Raw genomic sequence first — 16,029 nt, forward strand, 5'->3', positions numbered from 1 at the left:
TCAGGATTTTAGTGAAATTACAATTTTGCCCTTGAAGAGCATAAGGACTTTTTTAATTGATTGTATCCCTTCAATCTGCTTTGTAATCATCAAAATCAATCTAGGAGCAACAGCTTCCTTCAGACAGATGAGTCTCGAGTCTGCAGTGTAGTGACATTGGAACGAGAGTGCAGGTGGTTGGTAGAGAATAACTAGCACTGAGCGTGACCAATATGAGAAGTCATATGGATGTCTGCTTACTCATTAGTAATTTTTTCGATGCTGCAGTTGTATGACTGGTTCTTTGGTCTACGGTGCTACAGCTACTCATAATGAGGCTGCTGAAGTTTGACTACACATAAATATTGACTCAATGAGTCCTTATAGTAAATGTTGGCAAAAGTTGGTTCATTGTAGGAGTAGGATATGTACCTAGATGAAATCTATCGATCATAACAGAAGGGAGTAGTCCTATGAGATTTAAGAAGTTGAGTCTTTAAATCTATAGCTATAGCATTGTGATTAACGAAAAAAAATTTATATGAGAATTACATATAGACTTGAGCTGATTGAATCTATCATATGATCGATGATGAGATTTGATAATTCATCTATGACCTGCCTTCTAGTCGGAACTCATGATAGAGAGAATGTATTATACGTTAACTGTACCTAGAGGTTTATCACCTTTTATTCTCCTGAATTGTCACTACATACTGCTATATGTCACTAATGGATTGTGAGACCCACAAGCATCATCTTAATGATCGATGATCTTTGATGGGCAGAGTTGGAATGGTTCCAACCTATTAAAAAATATTTTAAGATATTGTGATAGGATCACAATATATCTCACTATCAGATAAAATAAAACCTATAGAGTTACACACAAAGAGATTTTTGACTAATCAGATGGTTGAATTATGATTATAAATCATGATAAGATTTGATTGTCAATTTGATTGATGATTGATCCAATGCAAAAGTTACAATTTAGTAACTAGCTAAAGAGTTAGTGAGTTATAGAAAGATTTATTAGCAATCGAATTGCTAATTGGCTCAATTTGATTGAGCTATGGGGCTTGTATCAAGTCTAATTAAATTAAATTTAATTTGACTTGATATGGGTTTGATTTGATCAAGCCTAATTAGGTTATAAGATAACCAAATTGTATGAAAGAATGATTCCTTGTTGAATTAAAATTTAGATTTAACTTAATTTTTAATTATACTAGCATCTAAACAAGAATATTTGAGTTCCTATTTGAACTAAAAATTTTCATCTTCATGGGTGCACCAAATCCTAATTGGATTAAGAATAAATTGAGTTTGACTTAAGCACCAAGAGAGAGTCCAAAAGGACTACAACTGCTCTAATTAGGTGACATCTAATCTAAAAAGTTTAGACTCCTAATCAGATTTAAATTTTAATCTATTTAGGTCTAATCAATTTTTAATATGATTAAAATTGGTTAAAATTTAAATTGATTTAAATCAGTCACCTAAAGAGGAGTCCTATGTGGATTGGACTCTACTTCTTTCATGCGCAAAAAGAAGTCCACACCCAACTAGTTTTTGATGCCACACCTTCTCCTCTTTTTAGCGTGTAAGAAGTTCACAAAAACTCCTATTTTTGTGAGAAATCTGGGTGCAAAAATATAAAGGGTGGGGTGGCATAAAATTTTTAGAGTCCAAAGGAGTTTGGACTCTTATCTCCTATCTAAACTCTATCCCCTTTGCCTATTTAAACCATACACCGTATGAGGCATTGGATGGGCTGATTGTGATCAGATTTGAGACCTCAAAATCAGAGCAATATGTGCATGGAAAATTGCAAGGGAGAGGGCACGGCATGAATGTCATGGGCATGAGGTAAGTGAGGTGGTATCCTTTCTTTCTTACCAATAATCAAAAGTTGGTTGTTTGGGGCCTCTTCTCTCTCTCTTTTGTCCATATTTGGATATAATTTTTTCTCTCTTTTTTATCCAAAAGTTGAATAAAAATTTCTACATCTCTAGCGTAGAGATTTGATGCATGGATTTTAAGAAGAAAAGAGAAGAAATGGTTCTTCTCATGATCTCTAGCGTAGAGATCATCATCCTCCTATTTCTTCCTTTTCTCTAAGAGTGTCTTGAGAGAAAAGAAGATTTTTAACTACTAAGATGCGATCTCTGTAAGGGAGCTAGCACTTTAGTGAGATCAATAAGTTTTCTGATAAGATCGAAGTCTCGTGTGGATACCATAGAGGGTGGATACTTATGCGACTTCAAGGGACTTTTAGAGGATATCCATGATCATCAGTTCATAGTGAAGATTAATCCGTGTTAAGGTATAAAGTCTATTTATTTTTTTTATTTAATTTTTATATCTGAATACTATCTCACATATGTCAATCTTATTTATGATTTTAAGATTTGATCTTATACATGCTTAGATTAAATTAGATTTAATCTAAAATTTTTAAATTCTGCTGTGTACTTATTTTAAAATTTTTTGCATACATGAAACTATGAAACTTCAACAGTGATATTAGAGCCACATCATATGTATGAGATTAAGATTTAGATCTAAAATTTATAGAAAAAATTTTAAATCTAAAAATTTTTGATGTCGTTCTAACATAAGGTTGTCCTAGCATAACTTGTTATGCTGTATAATTATCCTAGAATGATATTAAAATTTTTAATTAAAATTAAATTTTAGATTTGATTGTTTTAGTATATATGTGATATATATTTTATTATTTAGATCTGAAAAAAGTTTTGAGATCTATTTTGATTCGTATATATGATATATGAAAGCATATTTAGGGCTGAAATTAGTTCTATGATCTAAATTTTATTAATATATGTTTGTATGTATGATCTAAAATTATTTCAAGATCAAAACATACTTTTCATGTAGAGAATTTAGATCTAAAAAAATTAGATTTAAGATCTAAAATTAATGTTTGTACATGAGGGATTGGTCATGGGTAAATCAAATTAGGTCATGTAATTGGATTACATTTAGAGTTTCTGATTTGATCATATTGGATCTAAATCAATTTAGCATTTGATCAAATCGAGTCAAATGTTGATTAGGATGAGGTCAATAGAGCTTAAGATTATATAATTATTATTGATCGAATCGATTGACATCCATATGTAGAATCGATTTAGACCCAATAACCAATTTGACTCTATGGCTCGAATCTGATTTACCTAAGCTAACTTATTCGGATCAATTAACCAATTGGTGTCTAAAGCAAGTAATTGAAAGATGGTTATTTAATTGGTTTCATTCACTGATCTGATCAATTTATTAGTATCTAAAGAAAATAATGGGGGGACCCCCATCATGTTGGGTTCTGATGGTGCAGCGAAAGGGTTAGGTGTTTAAAATTTTTATTCAAAATATCTGATACACCAAAAATTTCAATGTCCAGAAATCTTTGACTATAATAATCAAAGTATAATAAATATAAATTAGGATAAGAAGAATATCTGTAGTGCTAATCTCAATTTTCATAAGGCATCCAAGTGTCTACCCTCCAATGATGATCCACACAAAAATTGAATCAAAGACAGTGCTCCTTCTTCCCCTTGCTTTAAGAGTTCTAGCCACTAGAACTCGACTAGCCTCATACCGATCAGGTTTCTCCAAAAAACAGACTCCACCTTCTCAGAACCTCCTTTGAACTTCTGATCCTCTTTCTTTAAGACCCTCACAACTCTTGTTAGGATCAGATAAGGCTTTATCTTCAATCCCAAAGTTTTGTCCTAAAACTAAGATAAGTTGTAAGAAAGAAAGGAGAGCAACGGAGACCAAATTGGAAACTCTTTTTGAATTTTCTTGGACACCCAGTGCCCCGACCAATTTATAGCCACTAAAGGCATATCAAAAGAGAGGGATGCATCTCATCCAAGAGGTTTATCTGATCTGATTATCAGAGATAAGAGTTCCTTCAAACAGAAGAAATCTTATCAATGATACATCGATCAGCACCCTGCTCTGTGCGTGCGACCAGAGAAGGGATGTTTTTACATCCCTTATTAAATCAAAAAAATCCTCAAAAATTCATGTGGATAGAGGATTCAATTTTAATTCCAGAACATATAATGAGTAGATAAAAATTCCCACAAATGGATGTGTTCTCATATCCATTCACATGAAATCTGATCACCACATGCGCAGGTGTGAGGAGGAACTTATGGCATCCGTTTAGCATCCAGATAAATTTAAAAAAATTCTAAAAATAAAATTAAAAATAGAATGTCAAATGTGGAACATTATCACCAAAAATTGTTCTATTTTGAAAGTATTTGATGAGGAGAAGGACTCTCCAAATATCAGAGAGATGTGACACTTCTGTGCATGCGCGAGACTTCCTTCCTTTTTCTAATTTTTTTTACCTCAAAAATTTTTAAAAAAATATATCTCATACTTTGAGATGTGCATCAGAGGATGAAGGGTGATATGGACTACCACACATATCTTAATCCCATGCCAGAAGGACTCTTTTCTTCTGCCCACGCCAACACTTGTACGCAGAACCTATTTTGCGCCAAGAGTCCTTCACAACTTGGACTCTTCATAATTGGCATTAAAATGGGATGTGATGCCCTAATTTAGGATGCTTCTAGGTGGTATGATCTGATCCAAATACTCACTAAATTGATCTAGCTAATTAGCAAGGGATGAGACCAAATTGACCTCCAAAGGAGCAAGGGTTCCACACGTGATAGCATGCTTATCGGAGCCTTGATTGAATCCAAAATTCCAATCAACCTTTTTTACAAAAGGATCCTTAGCCAATTTTTATATGTGTGTGACCCATTGGGTTCCACATCTAGTTGGTAGTAAGTTCAGGTGCAAGTTGACTAAATTTGATTAGATTTCAATCTAATCAATTTAGGTCTAATCGAGCTAACCCGAGTTCAACAATTATAATCCTTTCTAATTCACGATCGAATTAAACTCTTTGATTCGATCAAAAATCTACAAGTCAAGATTGACATCTAACAATGTATCATGACTACTTAGAAGATATAAAATCTTGATAGAAATATCAAATATATCTTTCAGTGGTAAGTTACCATACAATTCAATCCTTCGATCATTTCTGCATCCTGAAATATTCATGAGTATGGAATCATGTCAAACTCAAACATATATTCATATCGATTCTCAATTAACCAACGATGACTCCAATGAAGAAGTATTAGAAACTCTTTCTAATCTCTTTTCTGCTTTTGATCAAAAGATTTTTTTCAAATCATCTAGGATTGAGAATACACAAGATGCGATCTCCTCGTACTAGAAGTAATCGATTCCATATTGACCTACTCACAACCTTTATATACACTCCACCATATTCAGAACACCACGTACATGTCTTAATGCCATGCCTGGGTATGAATCAAAATATGAGTTCATGTGCATAAGATTCTATGGTGGTCTCAAGTCTAAAGATCACTTGCACAACTCCCACTTAGAGAACCATCTTTGACATGCAAGTAAGGCTTCCATAAGATGTTCTCTTTTATCGAGTCAATTCAGTGGATTCATTTTTTAAATGAGCACCCACATTCTTATATTAGTGTCCTACACAAGTGACTAGTGAGATATGCTACCTTCTCTATCGAGCATACATAGGATGTGCCAGTCTATCTAGAACATTGATCCCTGACTCAATGCTCCTACGATCAGAAATATTTAAGATTAGGATTTTAAGATTTTAGATCTCACTAGCATGACTCATTCATGTCTCCTAAAACTATTGTCCTAATTTTTGGGGTTCATCATAATCTTAGACATAATAAGATGCAGCTAATATGAAGAATCAATATCTCAAATAATAAATATCATTTTATAAGTTAAAAAATTATAAAAAAAAATTTCATCGCAACATACTTGCGATTGGCTTATAGGGCACTCTTCTTTCAATCTCTCACTTGCACTAAAGCCAATTGCCTTTATATCTCATACAATCAAGATGGCCATTATATAGCTGCTTTGGTATAGCCTTAGTGAATGGGTCTGTTATATTGTTCTTTCTGTCTACTCATTCAAGGACAACATCTTATCTCTAACGAGATGGAAGCGTCTGAGGATGTGGTTGGATCTATAATGAGATCTAGGTTCCTTTGCTTGAATAATGGCCCCATTGTTATCACGATAGAGTGACACTGATCCTTCATTCTTAGGAATGACTCCTAAATCTATGATGAATTTCTTCATCTAGATAGCTTCCTTAATGGCTTCACTAGCAGCGATGTATTCTGCCTTAGTAATTGAGCCAGATATATCTGCTGCTTGGAGCTCTTCCAACTCACTACCCTATCATTTAGAATAAACACATACCCTAATATCGACTTGCTATCATCCACTTTCCAATGATCCTCCCTTGAATTAGCTTGAAATCTGATAGCTATATCCAAAGCATAAGCTACATCAAGTCTGGTACATAGCATGGCATACATAATTGATCCCATAGCCAAAGCATAAGAGATTTCATTCATCCTCTTTCTCTTCTCTAATATCTTAGGATACATTTTCTTGGAGAGACGTATACCATGACTTGCAGGCAAGTAACCTCTCTTACTAGCCTCCATATTAAATATCTTTAATATGAGATCTATGTACCGTGACTGGGATAAGCCTAACATCCTTTTAGATCTATCTCTATAGATCTTTATACCCAATATATAGGATGCTTCACCCAAGTCTTTCATTGAAAACTTATTCGATAGCCAAGTCTTGATCGATTGCATTATTAGGATATTATTTTCAATGAGCAGTATGTTATCGACATACAAAATCAAGAAAAGAACAGCACTCCCATTTATCCTTTTATACACACATGGTTCATCTTTATTTTTGATAAAGCCAAACACTTTGACTGTTATATCAAATCGAATGTTCCAACTCCTCGAAGCCTGCTTTAATCCGTAGATGGATCTCTTTAGCTTGCATACTTAATTTGCCCTCCCACTTGAGATAAATCTCTCTGACTGAGTCATATAGACTTCTTCCTCTAGATTATCATTGAGGAATGCAGTCTTGACATCCATCTATCAGATCTCATAATCGTAGTATGCTGCTATAGCAAGTAAAATCCGGATGGACTTGAGCATAGCCACTGGTGAGAAGGTTTCATCATAGTCAATTCTTTAGCTTTGACTAAAATCCTTCACCACCAACCTAACTTTGTAGATTTTTACTTGGCCATCTACTCCAATTTTCTTCTTGAAGATCCATTTGCACTCTATTGGGATCACACCCTTAGGTGCATCAACCAAAGTCAGCACTTGGTTGATAAATATTGAGTCCATCTTAGATTTCATGGCTTTCAGCCATCTGTCTGAGTCTTTACACATGACAGCTTCCGAATAAGCCAGTGGATCATCATCCTGAATGATGTTGATCATATTATCATCAAATCTTAAAGGTGCATGATGTACTCTATCTGACCTTCGGAGAAGAGGTGTGTATTGTAGATGTACCTCATCTTTAGGTACTTCTGATTAAGGATCTACTTGTGGTCCAACCACTGATATTTCTGGATCAATTTGTAGATCATAAACTTCAGTAAGTTCAATATTCCTCCCACTGCCTCCTTCTTGGATGAGTTCATTTTTCAAAAAAATGACATGCCTACTAACAAACACCTTTTGTTCGATAGGTGGTAGAAGTAGTATCCATTAGTTTTTTTAGGATACCCTACAAACCTATACTTATCTGATCCAGCACTAAGTTTATGTCCAAAAATATTTCTGACATAAGCAGGACAGCCCCAAGTCTTAAGATGTTTAAGATTAGGCTTCCTTCCCTTCCATATCTCATATGGTGTGCTTGCAACAGACTTGAAGGCACCCTATTTAATATGTGGTAGTCTCTAGGGCATTATCTCTAGAAAGATATTGAAAGATCAGTGAAGCACATTATGGACTGCACCATATCCATCAAAGTGTGATTCCTCTTTTCTGCTACACCATTTAACTGGGGTGTATACAGAGGGATTCATTCAGAGAGAATACCTTTACTTTTAAAATGATCAAAAAATTTATTGGATAAGTATTCTCCTCCTCGATCAGATCGAAGAATCTCAATATCTTTTTCAGTTTATTTCTCAATCATACATTGATACTCTTTGAACTTATCAAAGGCTTCGAATTTATGTTTCATTAGATACACATATCCGAACCTTGATAAATCTTTCGTAAAGGTGATAAAATTGGAGTATCCTCCTCTGATCTGAGTTGTCATTGGTTCACATATATTTGTATGTACTAGGGCTAACAACTCATTCGCCTCTCTCTATATCCAGAAAATAGAATCTTGATCATCTTACCCATGAGACAAGATTTATAGGTTTTCAATGATTCATAATCATATGGGTCAAAGAATTTTTTTTTGTATAACTTGTTAATCCTTAACTCACTAATATGACCAAGGTGACAATGCTAGAGATATGTGATATTCACATCTTCTCTTTTTTTTTATATATTTCTTTCAATATAAAAAATATTTTTATTGAGTACACGGATTAAAAGATTATTATCAATATAACTACTGTCATAATATTCATTAAAAAAGAAAATGGAGCATCTATTTTCTATTAGCCTTATTTCATAACCTTATTTTTACAACAAAGGTGTAGAAATAATATTTCTAATAACCTTTGGTATGTAATAACAATCTTTTAATTCTAATTTTTTTTTTCAAAGGCAAATCAAGCATACAGGTTTCTACAGCCTCTGCGCTAATGGACTCTCCACTTGCGCCATAGAGCTCGATGTCACCTCTTTTTAGACTTTTGATATTCTGTAGTCACTGTAATGAATTACAAATATGTGATCTATAGGTGGTATCTAATACTCAAGTATCAGAGTCTGAGCCACTCAATAAAAAATAAGTTTGTATCATATACACACCTTTTGGTACTATACTTGCACCCTGCTTCAAACTTGCAAGATTATTCTTGCAATTATACTCCCAATATCTAAGCTTACCACAAAATAAATAGCTAATATCCATATGGACATCTTTTGCCTTCTCATTATTACTGACCATCCTAAGATCAGAAATATCCAGAACATCAGAGTTCTTCTCTGATACGAACCTTATTTGTAAGTTCTTCAACCAATCCACAGAATTGGATCGATCAATATATTTTTATTTATGATGTTATACAGTAAAAATAAAAAAACCATAATGCAGACTTAAATCTGTATAAATAAAAAATAATAGTATAAGCAGACCACTCATATTTGACATGCATAACTAGATGAGGACTTTGAAACTAGTTATATCTCCCACTAATTTATCGGATATCATAGTCCGCTTCTATGGTAAACGAGAAACCCTAATCTAATTTCTTAATGGGGTTGAGACCCTAATCCCTTAATAAAGCCTTAAAATGAGTTCAAAGGTAGAAAAATTTATCCAATTGTATCTCATACAACTCTCGACATAACATATCTCTAAAAATACTCATAGCCTTGTAGATATCACAACAAACTATAGTATTTTTAATTAAGTCGGATCCTTCATTTCTATATAATCATATCTAAAAAATACTGCCCTTGTGGATATCACAACAAAGCAACATATCTAAATATGTCGTAAAGCATATAATATGCACCAAGACAAACCCACATCAATCTCCATAGCAAGACTTGTGGAATCACAACAAACTTACTATAATTTTTGATAGGATATTGACTAGACATGAAGGAAGGTATATGTAGTGTTCTAAATACTGAGCTACTATTATTCAAGATTTGAACTAATCCAATTGGTCAGAAAAATATTAAGATTGATGGGGGTCCCCTTGTTGCTTTTCTTAGACACTAATAAAATTGATCAGGCTAGCAATGAAAGAATTAAATAACCACCGTACTTGAAATATTCCTTAGACACCAATTGATTAATCGATTCAAAAAATAGGTCAGCTATTGATTCATAACACTATGACTTAATATAATTTTTATGAGGACTTTAATGGTCTCAAACATATCCTAATTCAATCCTAATGATGCACTATTATAGTTATATCTTAATAATCATAACAACTAATCATGGCATCTATTCATATCTCTAAGATATGAAATCATAATCATTCAATATGATTATAACTAAGCATCTCAAGCATATCATATATGCATGAAGTTCTAATAATATGCATGAATATAAAATATTCTTTTTGTGATTCTTCTTCTTAAGAATTCACAATGGCACCCCTACACACCATAAGAGTACCCTATTGAATAGAAAGAGAGGATCTCTGAACCCTACTTGCTCTTATGACTGGACAGCCTGGTGATGAATCCAATTAGAGTACTAAGCTACTAAAAAAGATTTTATACAAGCATCATACATTTTATATTTAAAAATATATCTCTAAGATATGGGAGGATTTGGATGTTCAATCGGGTTCAACTTTTGACCCGACTTGAACCAAATCAAAAAGCCATGTTTGATCACAATCAAGACAACATTCTAACCTTGGATTATATAGATCAAGGTAGGCTCTGATACCACTGTTAGGTTCCAGTGGTGCAGCGAAAGAGTTAGGTGTTTAAAATTTTTATTCGAAACACCCGATACACCGAAAATCCCAATGCCTAGAAACCCTTGACTATAATAATCAAAGTACAATAAATATAAATTAGAATAAAAAAAATACCTGTAGTGCTAATCTTAATTTTCATAAGATATCCAAGTGTCTGTCCTTTAATAGTGATCCACATGAAAACTGAACCAAGGACAGTGCTCCTTCTTCACCTTGCGTCAAGAGTTCTAGTCACTAGAACTCGACTAGCCTCATACCGATCAGGTTTCTTCAAGAAACTGACTCCACCTTCTTAGAACCTCCTCTGAATTTCTGATTCTTCTTCTTTAAGACCCTCACAACCCTTGTTAGAATCAGATAAGACTTTGTCTTAAATCCCAAATCCTTGTCCTAAAACTAAGATAGGTTGTAAGAAAGAAAGGAGAGCAATGGAGACCAAATTGAAAACTCTTTCTGAATTTTCTCAGACACCCAGTGCCCCAGCCAATTTATAGCCACTAGAGGGATGCCAAAAGAGAAGGATGCACCTCATCTAAGAGGCCTATCTGATCTAATTATCAGAGATAAGAGTTTCTTCAAACAGAATGACTCTTATCAATGATACGTCGATCAGCACCCTGCTCTACGTATGCGACCAGAGAAGGGATGTTTTCACATCTCTTCTCAAATCAAAAAAATTATCAAAAATTTACATGGATAGAAGATTCAATATTAATTCCAGAACATATAATGAGTAGATAAAAATTCTCATAAATAAATGTATTCTCACATCCTTTCACATGAAGTCTGATCACCATGTGTGCAGGCATGAGGAGGAACTTGTGGCATCCATTTGGCATCTAGATAAGTCTGAAAAAATTTCAAAAAAGTTATCAAAAATATCTGGTCAAATGAAAAATATTATTACCAAAAATCATTCTATTTTGAAAGCATTTGATGAGGATAAGGACTCTCCAAATCTTAGAGAGATGAGACACTTCTGCACGCATGCATGAGACTTCCTTCCTTTTTTTAATTTTTCTCTAGCCCAAAAATTTCAAAAAAAATATATCTCATACTTTGAGATATGCATCAGAGGATGGAGGATGATATGGGCTACCATACGTATCTTAATCCCATGCCAGAAGGACTCTTTTCTTCTGCCCACACCAACACTTGTATGCAGAACCTGTTTGCACCAAGAGTCCTTCACAACTTGGACTCTTCATAATTGGTGTTAAAATAGGATGTGGCATCCCAATTTAGACTATTTCTAGGTGGCATGACCTGACCCAAATATCCACTAAATTGGGCTAGCTAATTAGTAAGGGATGAGACCAAATTGACCTCCAAAGGAGCAAGGGTTCTACATGTGCTAGCATGCTTACCAGAGCCCTGATTGAATCTAAAATTCCAATCAACCTTTTTTCAAAAGGGTCCTTGGCCAATTTCTATATGTGTGTGATCCATTGGGTTCTACATCTAGCTGACAGTAGGTCTGGGCATAAGTTGACCAAATTTGATTAGATTTCAATCTAATCGATTTAGGTCCAATCGAGCTAACCCGAGTTCAACAATTATAATCCTTTCTAATTGGCGATTGAATTAAACTCTTTAATTCGATCAAAAATCTATAAGTCAAGATTGACATCTACCCAGAAGATGTAGAATTTTGATAAAAATATCAAATATACCCTTCAATGGCAAGTTACCATACAATTCAATCCTTCGATCATCCCTGCACCCTGAATATATTCATGAGTATGGAATCATGTCAAACTCAAACACATATTTATATCGATTTTCAATTAACCAATGATAACTCTTGATGAAGAAATATTAAAAATTTTTTCTAATCTTCTTTCTATTTTTGGTCAAAAGATTTTTTTCAAGTCATCTAGGATTGGGAATACACAGGATGCGATCTCCTCTTACTAGGAGTGATCGATTCCATGTTGATATACTCACAACTTTCATATACACTCCATCATATCTAGAACATCCCATACATATCTTAATGTCATGCCTGGATATGAACCAAAATATGGGTTCATGTGCACAAGATTCTATGGTGGTCTCAGGTCTAAGGATCACTTGCACAACTCCCGCTTAGAGAACCATTTTTGACATGCAAGTAAGACTTTTATAAGATATTTTCTTTTATTGAGTTAATTCAGTAGACTTATTTTCTAAATGAGCATCCACATCCTTGTATTAGTATCCTATACAAGTGGCTAGTGAGATCTGCCACCCTTTCTATCGAGCATACATAGGATGTGCCAGTCTATCCGAAATATTGATCTCCAACTCAATGCTCCTACGATCAGGAATATTTAAGATTAAGATTTTAAAATTTTAGATCTCACTAGTATGACTCATTCATGTTTCCTAAAATTATTGCTCTAATTTTTGGGGTTCATCATAATCTTAGACATAATAAGATGCAGCTAATATGATGAATCAATACCTCAAATAATAAATATCATTTCATAAGTTAGAAAATTATAAAGAAAAGTTTTATCACAACACACTTATGATTGGCTTAGAGGGCACTCTTCTTTCACACCAATCTTCACTTAGCTGGCTAATTTAAAAGATTGAGTCTCAAATATGGTTGCTTGACGGTTTGATTTAGCCCATGCCAATTAGATCAGTCATATGATGACTGATTAGATGAGATCTAAATCCAAATCTCTCCATTAAATGGTAATTGGATTGCTAAGTGGCTCAATTTGATTGGGCTATAGGACTTACATCAAGTCTAATTAAATTAGATTTAATTTGACTTGACATGGATTTGATTTGATCAAACCTAATTAGGTTATAAGATAACCCAAATTGCATGAGAGAATGATTCCTATTTGAATTAAGATTTGGGTTTGACTTAATTCTTAATTAGATTAGAATGTATGCATTTCTATTTAGATTAAAAATTCTTATTTCAATGGGTGCATCAAATCCTAATTGAATTAGAATTAAATTGAGTTTGACTCAAGCACCAAGGAAGAGTCCAAAAGGACTAGGACTCCTTCTCCAATTAGGTGACATCTAATCTAAATAGTTTGGGCTCCAAATTAGATTTGATTTTTTATCTATTTGAGTCTAATCTAGTTCTAATATGATTAGGATTGGTTGGGATTTTATTTGATTTAAAATAGCCACCTAAAAAGAGTCTCATGTGGATTAAATTTCTCTTTCATGCACCATAAAAGAAAGCCCGCGCCCAAACAAATTTTTGGATGTCAAAGTCTTCACGCCCTCTACCTTTCTTATGCATGTAATAACCCCTTTTTATCCCCTCCTTTCCGTGTGAAATCTGGGTGGAAATAATCTTGGTGTTGGCATCACAAAAAATCAAGAGTCCATGGTTATTTGGACTCTCATCTCCTATCCAAATTAGAACTCTATCTTCTCTCTATTTAAACCCAGCACCTTGGATGTTGGATACTAGATTAGGATCAAGTTTGACACCCAAAAGAGAGGCCTTTGTGTGCATGAAAAATATGGGAGAAAAGAGGGACGGCATGAAGAAGGATGGCGTGAGGTAAGTTGGTGATATCTTTTCTTTCTTACACACAACCAAGTGTTGGTTGCTTGAACATCTTCTCTCCCACCTTTTATCTTTATTTAGATATGGATGTCTCCTCTTCTCTTTGTCCAAAAATTAGATAAAATTTTTATATCTCTATTGTAGAGATTTGGTGCATGGATATTAGGAAGAAAAGAAAAGAAAAGATTCTTCTCATGATCTCTAGCATAGAGATCAAGATCCTCCTATCATCTTCTTCTTCTCTAAGAGTGTCTTGAGAGAAAAGAAGATTTTCAACCATCAAGATACGATCTCTGCAAGGAAGCTAGCACCCCGATGAGATCAAAAAGTTTTTGATTAGATCAGAGTCTTGTGTGGATATCCGTAGAGGTCGGACGCTTGTGCGGCTACAAGAGATCTTCGAAAGACATCCATGATTATCAGTTCATGATAAAAATTGATCAATGTCAAGGTATATTCTTAATTTTTTTTTCTATTTAATTTTTATATCTGAATCTTATCTCACATATGATGATCATATTTATGATTTGAAGATTTGATCTTATGCATGCTTAGATTAAATTAGATTTAATCTAAAAATATTTAAAATTTTACTACATACTAATTTTAAAAAATTTACATGCAGAAACCATGAAAATCCAGCAGTGGTATTAGAGCCACATCATATATATGAGATTAAAATTTAGATTTAAAATCTATAGAAAAAAATTTCAGATTTGAAAGGTTTTGAAGTCGTTCTGACATAAGGTTACCCTGATATAACTAGTTATGCTGTATGGTTGTCCTAACATGATGTTAAAATTTTTAATTAAATTAAACTTTTAGATCTAATTTTTACAATATATATGTGATATATGTTTTATTATTTAGATCTGAAAAGAGTTTCAAGATCTGTTTTGATTCATATATATGATATATGAATATACGTTTAGGACTGAAATTTATTTCTATAACCTGAACTTGTTCATGTATATGATACATATTTGTATGTATGATCTAAAATTATTTTGAGATCAAAATTTATTTTTCATGTAAAGAATTTAGATCTGAAAATTTAGATTTAAGATCTAAAATTAATGTTTGTGCATGAGGGATTGGTCATGGGTAGATCAAATTAGGTCATGTAATTGGATTACATCAAAGAGTTTCTGATTTGATCATGTTGGGTGCAAATCGATTTAGTTGTTGATCAAACCAAGTCAAATGTTGATTAGAGTGAGGTTAATAGAACTCAAGATCATACAATTATTGTTGATCGAATCGATTAACACCCATATATAGAATCAATTAACTTAAGGGCCTAATTCAGCTTTATAGCTCGAATCTGATTCACCTAAGCTAACCTATTGGATCAATTGTCTAATTGGTGTCTAAGGTAAGTAATTAAAAGGTGATTATTTAATTGGTTCCATTAGCTTACCGGATCAATTTATTGATGTCTAAGAAAAGCAACGGGGGGACCCCCACAAATCTCCACTTACCTGGTCAATTTGGAAGATTGAGTCTCAAATATGGTTGCTTGGTGGTTTGATTCAGTCCATATCAATTGACCAGTTATTTGATGACTAATTAGATGAGATCTAAATCTAAATCTCTCCATAAATATTAAGTCCAAGGTCTTCCACCATTGTAGATGTGCGGACGTGCTACCGATGTTGATTATTCTCGACTGATCACAGTGGTTCAGTTGCATCGAAAACATGCAATCACTCTATTAGCAAAGAGTTGCTCCGGGATAAAGATGAGGTTGGACCCAAAAATTATTAGGTGAGGGACTCAATGACGGCTTTGCACCTACTTGTGAATGGTGGGTCTGACTTAACTAAGGAGTATGGGCAATAATTGTTAGATGAGCCTACATGACTTAGAGACCAAGTGGCTACAACATGCTTAAAGAGGTATCTGAGTAAAGAGTTGTCCATGCATCGATATTTTTTGTATTATCAATAACTATTAGGTGAGG

The 16,029-nt window shown here is 33.7% G+C and overlaps 1 long non-coding RNA gene across 1 annotated transcript; it reads left to right on the forward strand.

Annotated features, from left to right (window-relative positions):
* Positions 1–1,765: 1,765 nt before the first annotated feature.
* LOC140852159 (uncharacterized) lies at positions 1,766–8,949 on the forward strand. Its single transcript, XR_012135136.1, has 3 exons — positions 1,766–1,851; positions 1,998–2,308; positions 8,691–8,949. It is a non-coding gene; the product is annotated as an uncharacterized lncRNA (long non-coding RNA).
* The last annotated feature ends 7,080 nt before the right edge of the window (positions 8,950–16,029 follow it).

This window comes from Elaeis guineensis, chromosome 10 (genome assembly GCF_000442705.2).
Source record: "Elaeis guineensis isolate ETL-2024a chromosome 10, EG11, whole genome shotgun sequence".
Taxonomy (NCBI): Eukaryota; Viridiplantae; Streptophyta; class Magnoliopsida; order Arecales; family Arecaceae; genus Elaeis; species Elaeis guineensis.